Source organism: Moschus berezovskii, chromosome 6 (assembly GCF_049115385.1).
Source record: "Moschus berezovskii isolate FMDL1 chromosome 6, NW_MosBer_1.0, whole genome shotgun sequence".
NCBI classification, from domain to species: domain Eukaryota; kingdom Metazoa; phylum Chordata; class Mammalia; order Artiodactyla; family Moschidae; genus Moschus; species Moschus berezovskii.
In genome coordinates this window covers 115,837,440-115,849,492 of record NC_142465.1, presented here as the reverse complement: position 1 = coordinate 115,849,492, position 12,053 = coordinate 115,837,440, and positions in this window count along the sequence as shown.

The following is a 12,053-nucleotide window of genomic DNA, read 5'->3' as shown; positions in this document are numbered from 1 at the left end:
TGACAGAGGATGAGATGGTTGGATGGTATCACCAACTCAGTGGACATGAGTTTGAGCAAACTCCGGGAGATAGTGAAGGACAGGGAAGCCTAACATGCTGCAGTCCATGGGGTTGCAAAGTGTTGGACACGACTGAGTGACTGAACTGACTGACTGACTGACTAGATGGTAAAGAATCTGCCTTCAATGCGGGGGACCCAGGTTCAATCCCTGGGTTGCAAAGATCCCCTGGAGAAGGAAATGGCAACCCACTCCAGTATTCTTGCCTGGAGAATTCCATGGACAGAGGAGACGTGGGCTACAGTCCAGGGGGTTGCAAAGAGTTGAACACAACTGAGTGACTAACACTTTTCTTGAGCGACTGAACAATAATCCAACATTGAGATGAAGGCACCCAAACGTTTATCAGTTCTTCAGTAAAATATGAACTGGTTCAGTAGCACAGAACACTGGCTGAGCTACTGTCTCATCTTGGCTCTCTAGAAAAGCTAAAGAATTGTGACTTCATGGCACCAAATGCCACATGTCTCCAGAGAGCGTTGCTTCTGGGCTGGTGAATTACTTACCTAGCAGTGTTGACTGTCACCAGAACACCAAAGAGATACAAAGACTCATTTGTAGAATATTTTTATATTCAGTAAATTCAATTGATGTGACCCCACAAGATTTTTACTATAGAAATGATTGGGCCTTGGCTTAGTGCTTTCTTTATCGGGCATACTGGTAGCCCCTGAAAATTTGTTCCTTGAGACACAAGAGACAAGAAAATAACTTACCATGGACTGCATGAGAGAAGAGAAGATAGAAAATAACTATAAAGACATAGTGGAGAGGAAATTAGGAGACAGATATGAGGGTCAGGGGGAGAGGGGGACAAGGCACCAGTGCCTAGCATAGCACTCAAGGAAACATGCTCAAAAAATGCTCATAGACTAGGCAGTGAACTGTGGAACCCAGCAAATGAGATCCAGTCTGGGGAAAGGGAAGGAAAACTTGGTTTGGAACTAACCATGAGAATGGGTAATGAAACTTCTTTGTGCTGAGTGCCTGGTAGATGCCAAGCACAATGAACTTACATATATCTTGATACCTTTGTAATAACTCTAAATACATGAGATTGATTCCCATTAACAGATAAGATAGTTAAGGCTTCAAGGGTAATTTATCTGTGGTCACTCAATGACTGAGGGTCAGGATTTAAAATTTAGGCTGACTCCAGAACTTTCTACATTGCCACACCACATTCTTCAGATGTCCCTAAAAGTAAGCCTTCTGAGCCAGTGTGTGCATTCCCTTTTCAAACCTAGAGGAACATATGATTGAAGATGTGTAACTCTTTCTGTAATGAACTGTCTGAACCTCTATATGATGCTACAAGGCTCAAGGGAAGCCTGTGGCCTCTGAATCCAAGGGTGGCCCCATAAATCCAGGTCGTTCTGCTATTCTTGGTGGAGATTAGGAATCAGCTCTTCCTGGAAGCCTTTCTGGAATTTTGTGTTTTCCTACCTGCCCACCTCCAAAGAATTTTGTGCACCTATACTATTTTGTATGGGCTTCCCTGGTGGCTCAGCGGTAAAGAATCTGCTTGCCAATGGAGGAGTCACGGGTTCAAACCCTGGTTCGGGAAGACCCCACATGCCGTGGAGCCACTAAGCCTGTGCGCCACAACTATTGAACCTGTGCTCTAGAGCCTGGGAGCTGCAACTAATGAATGCCACATGCCCAGAGCCCGTGCTCCTCGACAGGAGAAGCCACTGCGATGAGAAGACCACGCATCACAGATAGGAAGAGGCTCCCATTAGCTGCAACTGGAGAAGACCCGTGCACAGCAGCGAAGAGCCAGCACAGCCATAAATAAACCTTTTGTAAAAAATTGAGAAAGTCCTTTCTATTTCTCTTTTAATTTACAGCTAGTTTATAGGTATGAGATTTACAGATTTTTTTTCTAATGCATTCATTCTCACTTTATTCTCTCTATTGAAAGAATTAATTACTTTTGTACTGTACAGGTGGAGAAGTGAGACACAGGTCTGGCTCAGGTCACATAGCAAAGGATTGGGAGTAAAAAATAGGAATTCCGGCCCCCTGGGAGTCTCTCCAGTAAGCTTTCACTGGCTTGTACTGCTTGGAGGTTTAAAGTTTTTCTTTTCGTTTTGGAGGTTTTTTTTGTTATAAAAAATAACAGTCATTAAAATTTTTCAAAAAATACAGAAAAGAAGAATGAAGTGAATGAAGATATATTCCTGTATGCCTGTGTTTATATATATCTTCCTATATTCTTACTACCCAGAAATCAGCTAATATTTTACTATATCTATTTTCAGACTTGTTTAAATACATAAATTCACAGATATGTTTAGGTAGGATTTTTAAAATGATATCAAACTATGCCTAACCTTGTAACTTTTTGATCTCAAATATAACTTGCTGTCAATAAATATGTCATAATTTGTTATGTAGAATTGCATTGTTGAATGTGCCATTATCTAGTTAGACTCCTATTGATGGACTTCTGGGTTGTTTCTAATTTTTTGCTATTATGAATAATGTGATAAAATCCTTTATATATGATTCCCTTTATATTTTCTGATTACTTATTTAAGAAAGAATTTCCAGGAATCCAGTTCCTGGGTTAAAAAGGTAATGCCTCTTGCAAATTATATTATTAAAACATCATCCTGTCTATTCTTTTATGTTCATTGTCACTTTAGAAGCATTTTCTGGGAATTCCCTAGTGGTCCAGTGGCTAGGATTCCATGCTCCCAGCACTGGGGTCCCGGGTTTGAACCCTGATCAGGGAACTAGATCCCACATACCACAACTAAGTTCGCATGCCACTGCTAAAGATCTCACATGCCACAACTAAAAATCCCAAATGCTGTAACTAAGACCCAGCACAGCCAAATAAATAGTTTTTAAAAATAAAATTCTCCCTTCCTTAAAAAGAAAAAGAAACTTCTTTTCTTCACCTCTACTTTGACAAACAGCAGGAGAAATTCCATTCTGGGTGTGATGGGGAAGAAAAGTTGTATGCCAGGGGCTAAGCTTTATATGCTTTTTCATTTAATTCTTGTAACCATCCTATGAAATTCAGAGTTAAGTGAGGTGTATCAGAAGTAATTGTTATAGAAAACAATTTCTAGATTTCTTCCAGCAGATAGATGACTGGGATCACTGAATAGCACATGCTAACGCGTAATAATTTATTGAGTACCTACCATGCTCCAGTTGCCATACTAGGTGCTTTGCATAAACTGTCTTATTTAAGCCTCCTACAGAGGTGCCAAAACTGGCATACTTTCCACAGTTTTTCCCCTTCGAGCTTCGGTTCCGAGTCTGCATCCCAACTCCCAAGTCTTTGTTAGGTGGCAAATTCTAGAGGGCAGGAACTTACTCTGAATCATTCCCTGAATCCCCCGTGAACACGGGGTCACTCTGGGCAAGTGCCACTGTAGAAATGCTTGAAGATGATGATCATTACGAAAGTCCAAGAAGACTTTTACCATTCATCTTTTATTGAGTTTTTACTTTATTCGTAAGCTGTTTGATAGAAGATAGCTGTGTTTTGGTTTTGGTTTATGCAACTGCAGCTATGGAAAACCTTCATGCCACCAGAGGGCATTGCGGTCAGCCTCCTTTATCATCATCATAAATCCCTGCAGTCACTGTGGCTGATCCATGTTGATGTATGCCAGAAACCAATGCAATACTGTCATTATCTTTCAATTAAAAATAAATAAAACAAAAATAAATAAATCACTGCTGTCAGAGATGCCGAGAGAAATTTGTTCCAAATTAAACTAAAAAAGGCAGCATCCTTAGGCGTGATGAGCAGTCAGCATGGGGCCCATGGCTTGAGCTTGGTGGAGCACTACCTTGAAGAACCTTTTCAATCTATAAAAGTGAAGAATGGAGTAGGTCGTATTTGCTGAAATTATATTCTTTTACTTTTTCCTTTCCCCAGGCCTATGCCTAAACTTTTACTTCATCATCCACAATTTATAATCTTCTCTTGGCCAGATATTAAAGCCGCTGCTTTCAGTCTCGATAGGAATTGAAGGCAGAGAACCAATGGACACAGTTTTGATCCAGGAGCGTCCGCCGCTTTACTGATCTCTATTGACACTACTAAAAACTTGCAAAATGGACTGATCCACAGCTGAGTAATTTGCTTGTTTCTGTTCACCATCTGATAGAATTGCTGATAGGGAAATGATTAAAAGGCAGAGCAGGAGGGAAAAGAGATCAAAGGCATTCTGATAATCCATGAATTTAAAAGTTAGTTTAAATCTTTACTAAAGTATTGTTTTTTTATATATAAACATGTACATCTTACCATATAATTTGAAATACATTTTCGAAGTATTGAGGCTTCTAAGATGTAGCCAACTAGAGCTCTATCCCCTAGGAACATTTGAGATATTTATTTCACAAATACTTTTCAGTATATTTGATAAAGACTGGGGCATACAGATATGAATAATTAATCTTTATATATTGCTTTGCAGTGTATAGAACAAACTGGCATCTTGGAGAAGGAAATGGTAACCCACTCCAGTATTCTTGCCTGGAGAATCCCATGGACAGAGGAGCCTGGTGGGCTACAGTCCATGGGGTCACAGAGTCAGACACAACTGAACGGCTAACACTTTCACTGAGGCTTTCAAGTCCTATGAATCCCAGCATCTTTCCCTAAGGTATGATTTATGCAGTAATACCTGTGTTAAAAAAGAACAGGCTCGTCATTTGAGTGTCAAGCTTTGTCTCTAATACAAAGGTCTCTGTGTGCTTTTTTTTGACTTTGGTATTTGTGGAACATAGAACCCAGGCTAGAGCCCTTATCAAGTAACTTCTGCATTGAGTTCTATTTCTCTGTTTACTTACCTACCTCCATGGATAGATTAAGGGCTCAAAATCCTCACCACCATCACTGTGTCCCAAGTGTTATTTGTCCACTGAGTATATGTATTGAGGAGGAGGTGGGGTATAGTGTAGAATTTAGGTTTGTCAGAGTGCCTAAAGTTGCAGTCCCTGGGATAATACATATTTTGACAGAAGTAACACATGGCTGCCCCAAAGTTTAGCGTCTTGGTAATTTCCCCGCACTAAATGCAACATGGTGCATGTACTCTTTAGTCTGAACTGAATGAAGTGTGAGATGTGTCCAGACAGAAAGGAGCTGCAAAGTAAATGCATAAGCTCATGAGTATGTAAGCAGAGAGAATACTGTGGAATTAAAACAATGCTGGCATCACCCTTACCACATGTTACTGTTCATCTGTTGCTCCTAGCCCTGGAGCACAGTTTTCATTTTTGTGTCTCTAGTACCTAACCGAAGACTTAATAATAATGGTGCTTAATAAGTATTGTTGTCTTGTGCCAAAGGTACGCTGTTAATCAAGAAGTCAACAAAGAATGTTTGAGCATGTGCCACCTGCTAGCTCTCTGCTAAGCAACGGGGAGGATACACTGTGAGAACAGACAAGGTCCCTGTCCTTGTGGGACTTGTGTTGGGATAGAGGGAGGCATGAGTGTACAAGCCAGTAGGAAACAACATAACATAGAAGCATATCCGTCTAACATACTCTAGTGAATTTTTTTTTGACTGCTAGGTCTTCATTGCTTCCCGTGGGCTACGCGTGCACGAGTAGGTCCTACTCTCTAGTTGTGGTGCCTGGGCTTCTCCTTGTGATGGCTTCTCTTGTTGCAGAGCACGGCCTCTAAGGCTCATGGGCTTCAGTAATTGTGGCACATGGGATTTGTTGCCCTGAGGCATGTGGGATCTTCCTGGACCAGGGATTGAACCCATGTTCCCTACACTGGCAGGCAGATTCTTTTTTAAAAAAATTATTTATTTATTTAAATTGGAGGCTAATTACTTTACAGTATTGCAGTGTTTTTTTGCCATACACTGACATGAATCAGCCACGGGTGTACATGTGACCCCCCATCCCAAACTCCCCTCCCACCTCCCTCCCCATCCCAGCCCTCTGGGTTATCCCAGTATACCGGCTTTAAGTGCCCTGTTTCATGCATCGAACTTGGACTGGTCATCTGTTTCATATATGGTGATATACATGTTTCAATGCTATTCTCTCAAATCATCCCACCCTTGCCTTCTCCCACACAGTCCAAAAGTCTGTTCTTTATATCTGTATCTCTTTTGCTGTCTTGCGTATGTCTCTCATTGCCATCTTTCTAAATTCCATATATGTGTGTTAGTATACTGTACTGGTGTTTTTCTTTCTGATTTACTTCACTCTATATAATAGGCTCCAGTTTCATCCATCTCATTCAGTTCAGTTGAGTTCAGTCGCTCAGTCGTGTCCAACTCTTTGCGACCCCATGAATCACTGCACGCCAGGCTTCCCTGTCTATCACCAACTTCCGGAGTTCACTCAAACTCATGTCCATCGAGTCGGTGATGCCATCCAGCCATCTCATTCTCTGTCGTCCCCTTCTCCTTTCTCCTGCTGCCCCCAGTCCCTCCCAGCATCACAGTCTTTTCCAGTGAGTCAACTCATTTCATGAGGTGGCCAAAGTATTGGAGTTTCAGCTTTAGCATCAGTTTCAGCTTTTAGCATCAGTGAACACCCAGGACTGATCTCCTTTAGAATGGACTGGTTGGATCTCCTAGCAGTCCAAACATCTTATTAGAACTGATTCAAATGTGCTGTTTTTAATAGCTGAGTAATATTCCATTATGTATATGTACCACAACTTTCTTATCCATTCGTCTGGCAGGCAGATTCTTAACCACTGGACCACCAAGGAAGTCCTCTAATGATATTTTAGTTACGAGCATATTTGTGAGAGAGATTATTCAAATAGTGTGTGCGAATGCTGATGTGAGAAAAGTAGGAGAGTATCAGAGTAGGAGAACCTGAAGCCATGCAGAGATAGAAAAGGGCTAGAATACAGTATCATGTCACCAGCTAAGAGACTTTATATATTAAATGTGTATGTATGTGTCGTTATCATAATTGAGATTTTTCCCTCAGCTTTGGGTCTTTGTATTTGTCTATGTGGCAGATTCTAGGTCCAGCGTGTAGTGTCTACAGATTGCCATGATTCCACTCCTACTCACAAACTTCATCCCCTTTCCCCTCCTATATCAGTAGGTAGCAAATTCTGCCAAATGAGAACTCGGTTCACAACTGAATTTAGGCATGACCAACTAAAACCAGTCAATCCTATAGAAAGTCAACCCTGAATATTTATTGGATGGACTAGTGCTAAAGCTCCAATAGTTTGGCCACCTTATGTAAAGAGCCAACTCACTGGAAAAGACCCTGATGCTCGGAAAGACTGAAGGCAGAAGGAGAAGGAGGCAGCAGAGGATGAGATGGTTAGATGGCATCACCGACTCAGTGGACCTGAATCTGAGCAAACTCTGGGAGATGGTGAAGGACCGGAGATCCTGGTGTGTTGCAGTCCAAGGGGGTTGCAAAGAGTCAGACACGACTTAGCAAATGAGCAACAACAAACTAAAATCTGAAGTAAATTAAGCAGTCACTTTTCTATTATTATAATTTTTGTATAGAAATCTTACAAAATACTAATACATCTTTGGCTACCTTAATGATAATAGAATATATATAATCAACTATTGCTGTAAAACTTGGACATCATTGTGATGTGTTATCATGTGGTTAATTTAATAATGTGGTAACACCTTTGGGAGATTATAAAATAATTTTTCCTTTTAAGAAAATCACTCCAAATTGCTCTGTATTTTGCATGTCTATATCTTCTTTTTACAAATACAGGTTTTCCTTTCCCTAGTTCTTAATTGGCACTTTTTCTGACCTTAATATGCCTGCCTCTGAAAGTATTATCTAATTAGGATTCTCTTATTGAAAGTGAAAAGTGGATTCTCTTATTAGGCAACTTCTAGTATGCTGAAGACCAGTCTGCCGGAAAGCCAAAATATTTAGAAATTTTTGTAAAATAATAGTATATCAACCAGTAAATCGGATTTACCTGCAGAGCTTAAAAAAAAAAAAAGCAAATCCTAAACCCTACCAGAGGCCTATAGGTTCAAAGGTGGTGCTAATGGTACGGAACCTACCTGCCAATGCAGGAGAATAAGAGACCCAAGTTCGATCGTTGAGTTGGAAGGACCCCCTGGAGGAGGGCATAGCAACCCACTCCAGTATTCTTCCCTGGAGACTTTCTTGGACAGAGGAGCCTGGCAGGCTACAGTCCATAGGCTCGCACAGAGTTGGACACAACTGAAGCGACTTAGCATGCACACGGGCTTAGGTCTAAAGTGGCTGGTCAACAGGTACAAGGGACTTAGTATACTGGGTGAGAAACCCAAAGCCCTTCAACATCTAGTCTCTCCCTGCCTTTCTAAATACCATTTCTTGGGACCTCCTTGGCAGTCCAGTGTGTTTAAGACTCCACGCTTCTACTGCAGAGGGCACAGTGTCGATCCTTGGTCCAGGAACTAAAAGTACAACTAAATATCACTGTGTCATCTAGCCTTCCAGCTACACCATGCTGTTTATGACTCGTTTTCTTTGCATGTGTTTTTTCTTCCCTGAAGTAGACTGATCAGGTGCTTATTAGTACCGCTTTCCCTCACTAGCAACAAAAACCCGTTCTATTGAATTGTGACTAAGTTCATAGTTAAATAACACATTTCCCAACCTTCTGTACAGATGACAGTGCCCTCCTACCCTTCTCTCCTTTTCCTTCTTAATTGGCAAAAGTTATACATGAATACATTCTGGTCATACAGGCTTCAGACAATACAAATGTACACCTTTGACCTGCTTGCCACAGAGAAGTAATTGCAACCAACAGTTTGATATACAACCTAACAATACCCTTCTATGAGTTTAAATCAGTTTGTTTTCTACATAGTCATCCAACATTTTTGATTCCTTATTTCCTCAGTCATGTTCATCCAGCCTTTTTTTATTGTGGAATTTCAAGGCATATTTTTAAAAATATGTTTTTTTCTAAGGAAAAGAAATCCTGAAAATTTAGATTAGAAGAGCCTTTTGGGATGCACTGCTCTTTCACCTTCAGTCATGTCTCTCCTGATTTTGAGTTCTTGTTTTTCAAAGAATGGTGAAAATCTACTTTTCTCCCTTGGGTTTTCTAGCAGCCAGATGAAAGTGAGGTCATCATGACTGTATTATCAGTCATGATAATACAGGGAGGAAGCACTTCACCTTCCTTAGGATAGAGGCACCTGGCTAAGTAGGCAACAGGCCTAAAGATTTCAGGATGACCTATAATTTCTAGTCCCAAACATCTACCAAATATAGAGCGTTCTTGTAGTAAAGGCACTGTAGAGGAATGCTCCGGTTGTCCAGTGATTAGAGTTCTGTGCTTTCATTGACAAGAGCCCCAAGTTCAATCCCTGGCCAGAGAACTAAGATCCCACATGCCCTGCAGTGTGGCCAAAAAAAGCAGGAATTGCAGAAACACTATGGGGTGTATGAAGAAATATGAGGCAATCCTAGCCCCCAAGAAGCTTGCAGTTTATTTTGGAAGATAACCAACAACACAAAATTGTTGGGTCTTCTATAAAAATTAGTATCTATAGGGACTCCATGCTCCCAATGTAGGGGCCCCGGGTTCAGTCCCTGGTCAGGGAACTAGATCCCACATACCACAACTAAGACCCAGTTCAGTTCAGTTCAGTCACTCGGTCGTGTCCGACTTTTTGCGACTCCATGGACTGCAGCATGCCAGGCTTTCCTGTCCTTCACCAATTCCCGGAGCTTGCTCAGACTCATGTCTGTAGAGTTAGTGATGCCATCCAACCATCTCATCCTCTGTCATCCCCTTCTCCTCCTGCCTTCAATCTTTCCCAGCATCAGGGTCTTTTCCAAGGAGTCAGTTCTTTGCATCAGGTAGCCAAAGTATTGGAGTTTCAGCTTCAGCATCAGTCCTTCCAATGAATATTTAGGACCAACCTCTGTTAGAACTGACTGGTTTGATCTCCTTGCTGTCCAAGGGACTCTCCAGAGTCTTCTCCAACACCTTTCTTCAAAAGACCCATCAATTCTTCGGCGCTCAGCTTTCTCTATAGTCCAACTCTCACATTCATACATGACTACTGGAAAAACCATAGCTTTGACTAGATGGACTTTTGTTGGCAAAGTAATATCTTTGCTTTTTAATATGTTGTCTAGGTTTATCATAGCTTTTCTTCCAAGGAGTAAGCATCTTTTAATTCCATGGCTGCAGTCACCATCTGCAGTGATTTTGGATCCCCCCCAAATAAAATCTGTCACTGTTTCCATTGTTTCCCCATCTATTTGCCATGAAGTGATGGGACCAGATGTTGTGATTTTCATTTTTTGAATGTTAAGTTTTAAGCCAACTTTTCACTCTCCTCTTTCACTTTCATCATGAGACTCTTTAGTTCCTCACTTTCTGCCATAAGGGTGGTATCATCTGCATATCTGAAGTTATTGATATTTCTCCCGACAATCTTGATTCCAGCTTGCGCTTCATCCAGCCTGGCATTTTGAATGATGTATGGGCTTCCCTGGTGGCTCAGAGGTTAAAGCGTCTGCCTCCAATGCGGGAGACCCGGGTTCGATCCCTGGATCGGGAAGATCCCCTGGAGAAGGAAACAGTAACCCAATCCAGTATTCTTGCCTGGAGAATCCCATGGACGGAGAAGCCTGGTAGGCTACAGTCCATGGGGTCGCAAAGAGTCGGACACGACTGAGCGACGGAACGGAATTATGTATATAAGTTAAATAAGCAGTGCGACAATATACAGCCTTGACGTATTCCTTTCCCAATTTGGAACCAGCCTGTTATTCTATGTCTGGTTCTAACTGTTGCTTCTTGACCTGCACACAGGTCACAGGAGGCAGCTAAAATGGTCTGGTATTCCCGTCTCTTGAAGAATTTTCTACAGTTTGTTGTGATCCACACAGCCAAAGACTTTGGCATAGTCAATAAAGCAGAAGTAGATATTTTTCTGGAACTCTGTTGCTTTTTTTAATGATCCAACAGATGTTGGCAATTTGATCTCTGGTTCCTCTGCCTTTTCTAAATCCAGCTTGAATATCTGGAAGTTCACGGTTCATGTACTACTGAAGCCTGGCTTGGAGAATTTTGAGCATTACTTTACTAGTGTGTGAGATGAGTGCAATTGTGCAGTAATCTGAACATTCTTTGACATTGCCTTTCTTTGGGATTGGAATGAAAACTGACCTTTTCCAGTCCTGTGGCCACTGTTGAGTTTTCCAAGTTTGCTGGCATATTGGGTGCAGCACTTTAAAAGCATCATCTGTTAGGATTTGAAATAGCTCAACTGGAATTCCATAACCTCTACTAGCTTTGTTCATAGTGATACTTCCTAAGTCCTACTTGACTTCGTATTCTAGGATGTCTGGCCCTAGGTGAGTGATCATACCATCATGGTTATCTGGGTCATGAAGATCTTTTTTGTATAGTTCTGTGTATTCTTGCCACCTCTTCTTAATATCTTCTGCTTCTGTTAGATCCATACCATACATACCATACCAAGACCCAGTGCAGCCAAATAAATAAATAATCTTTTTTTTTTTAAGTAGTATCTGTAGGCAGTTCTCCAATGGTCAAGTGGTTAGGACTTGAGTCTCTCACTGCTGAGGGCCTGGGTTCAATCCCTGGTCAGGAACTAAGATCCTACAAGCTGCATGGCACTGTCCAAAGAAAAGGGTCATATCTATGGTCTTCCTATACTGTAATTTCTTCATATGTAAATATCTCATTGGTGCAGCTAGATTATGAACTCCACGGAAACAGAGATTGTATCCTGTGTTCCACTGCATATTCCAACATGGAAGCTCCTGGTTTGGATTAAAGGAGATACTGAATTATACAGATGATAATGTTCTCGAGTTTAAACCTGTCTCTTCCATGAACAATGAGCTTATTTGGCAAGGAGATAGTGTCAGCCACCAGAGGTTTACTGCAGGGCATCTGTGCACTGTCAGGAGGCGTGAAGTACAGGTGTGGCTCAGCTGTGGAGCACACACCGTGTCTTATGTCCCTCCTCTTTCCCTCTGGCTCCAGCCAAGTGGGCAGAA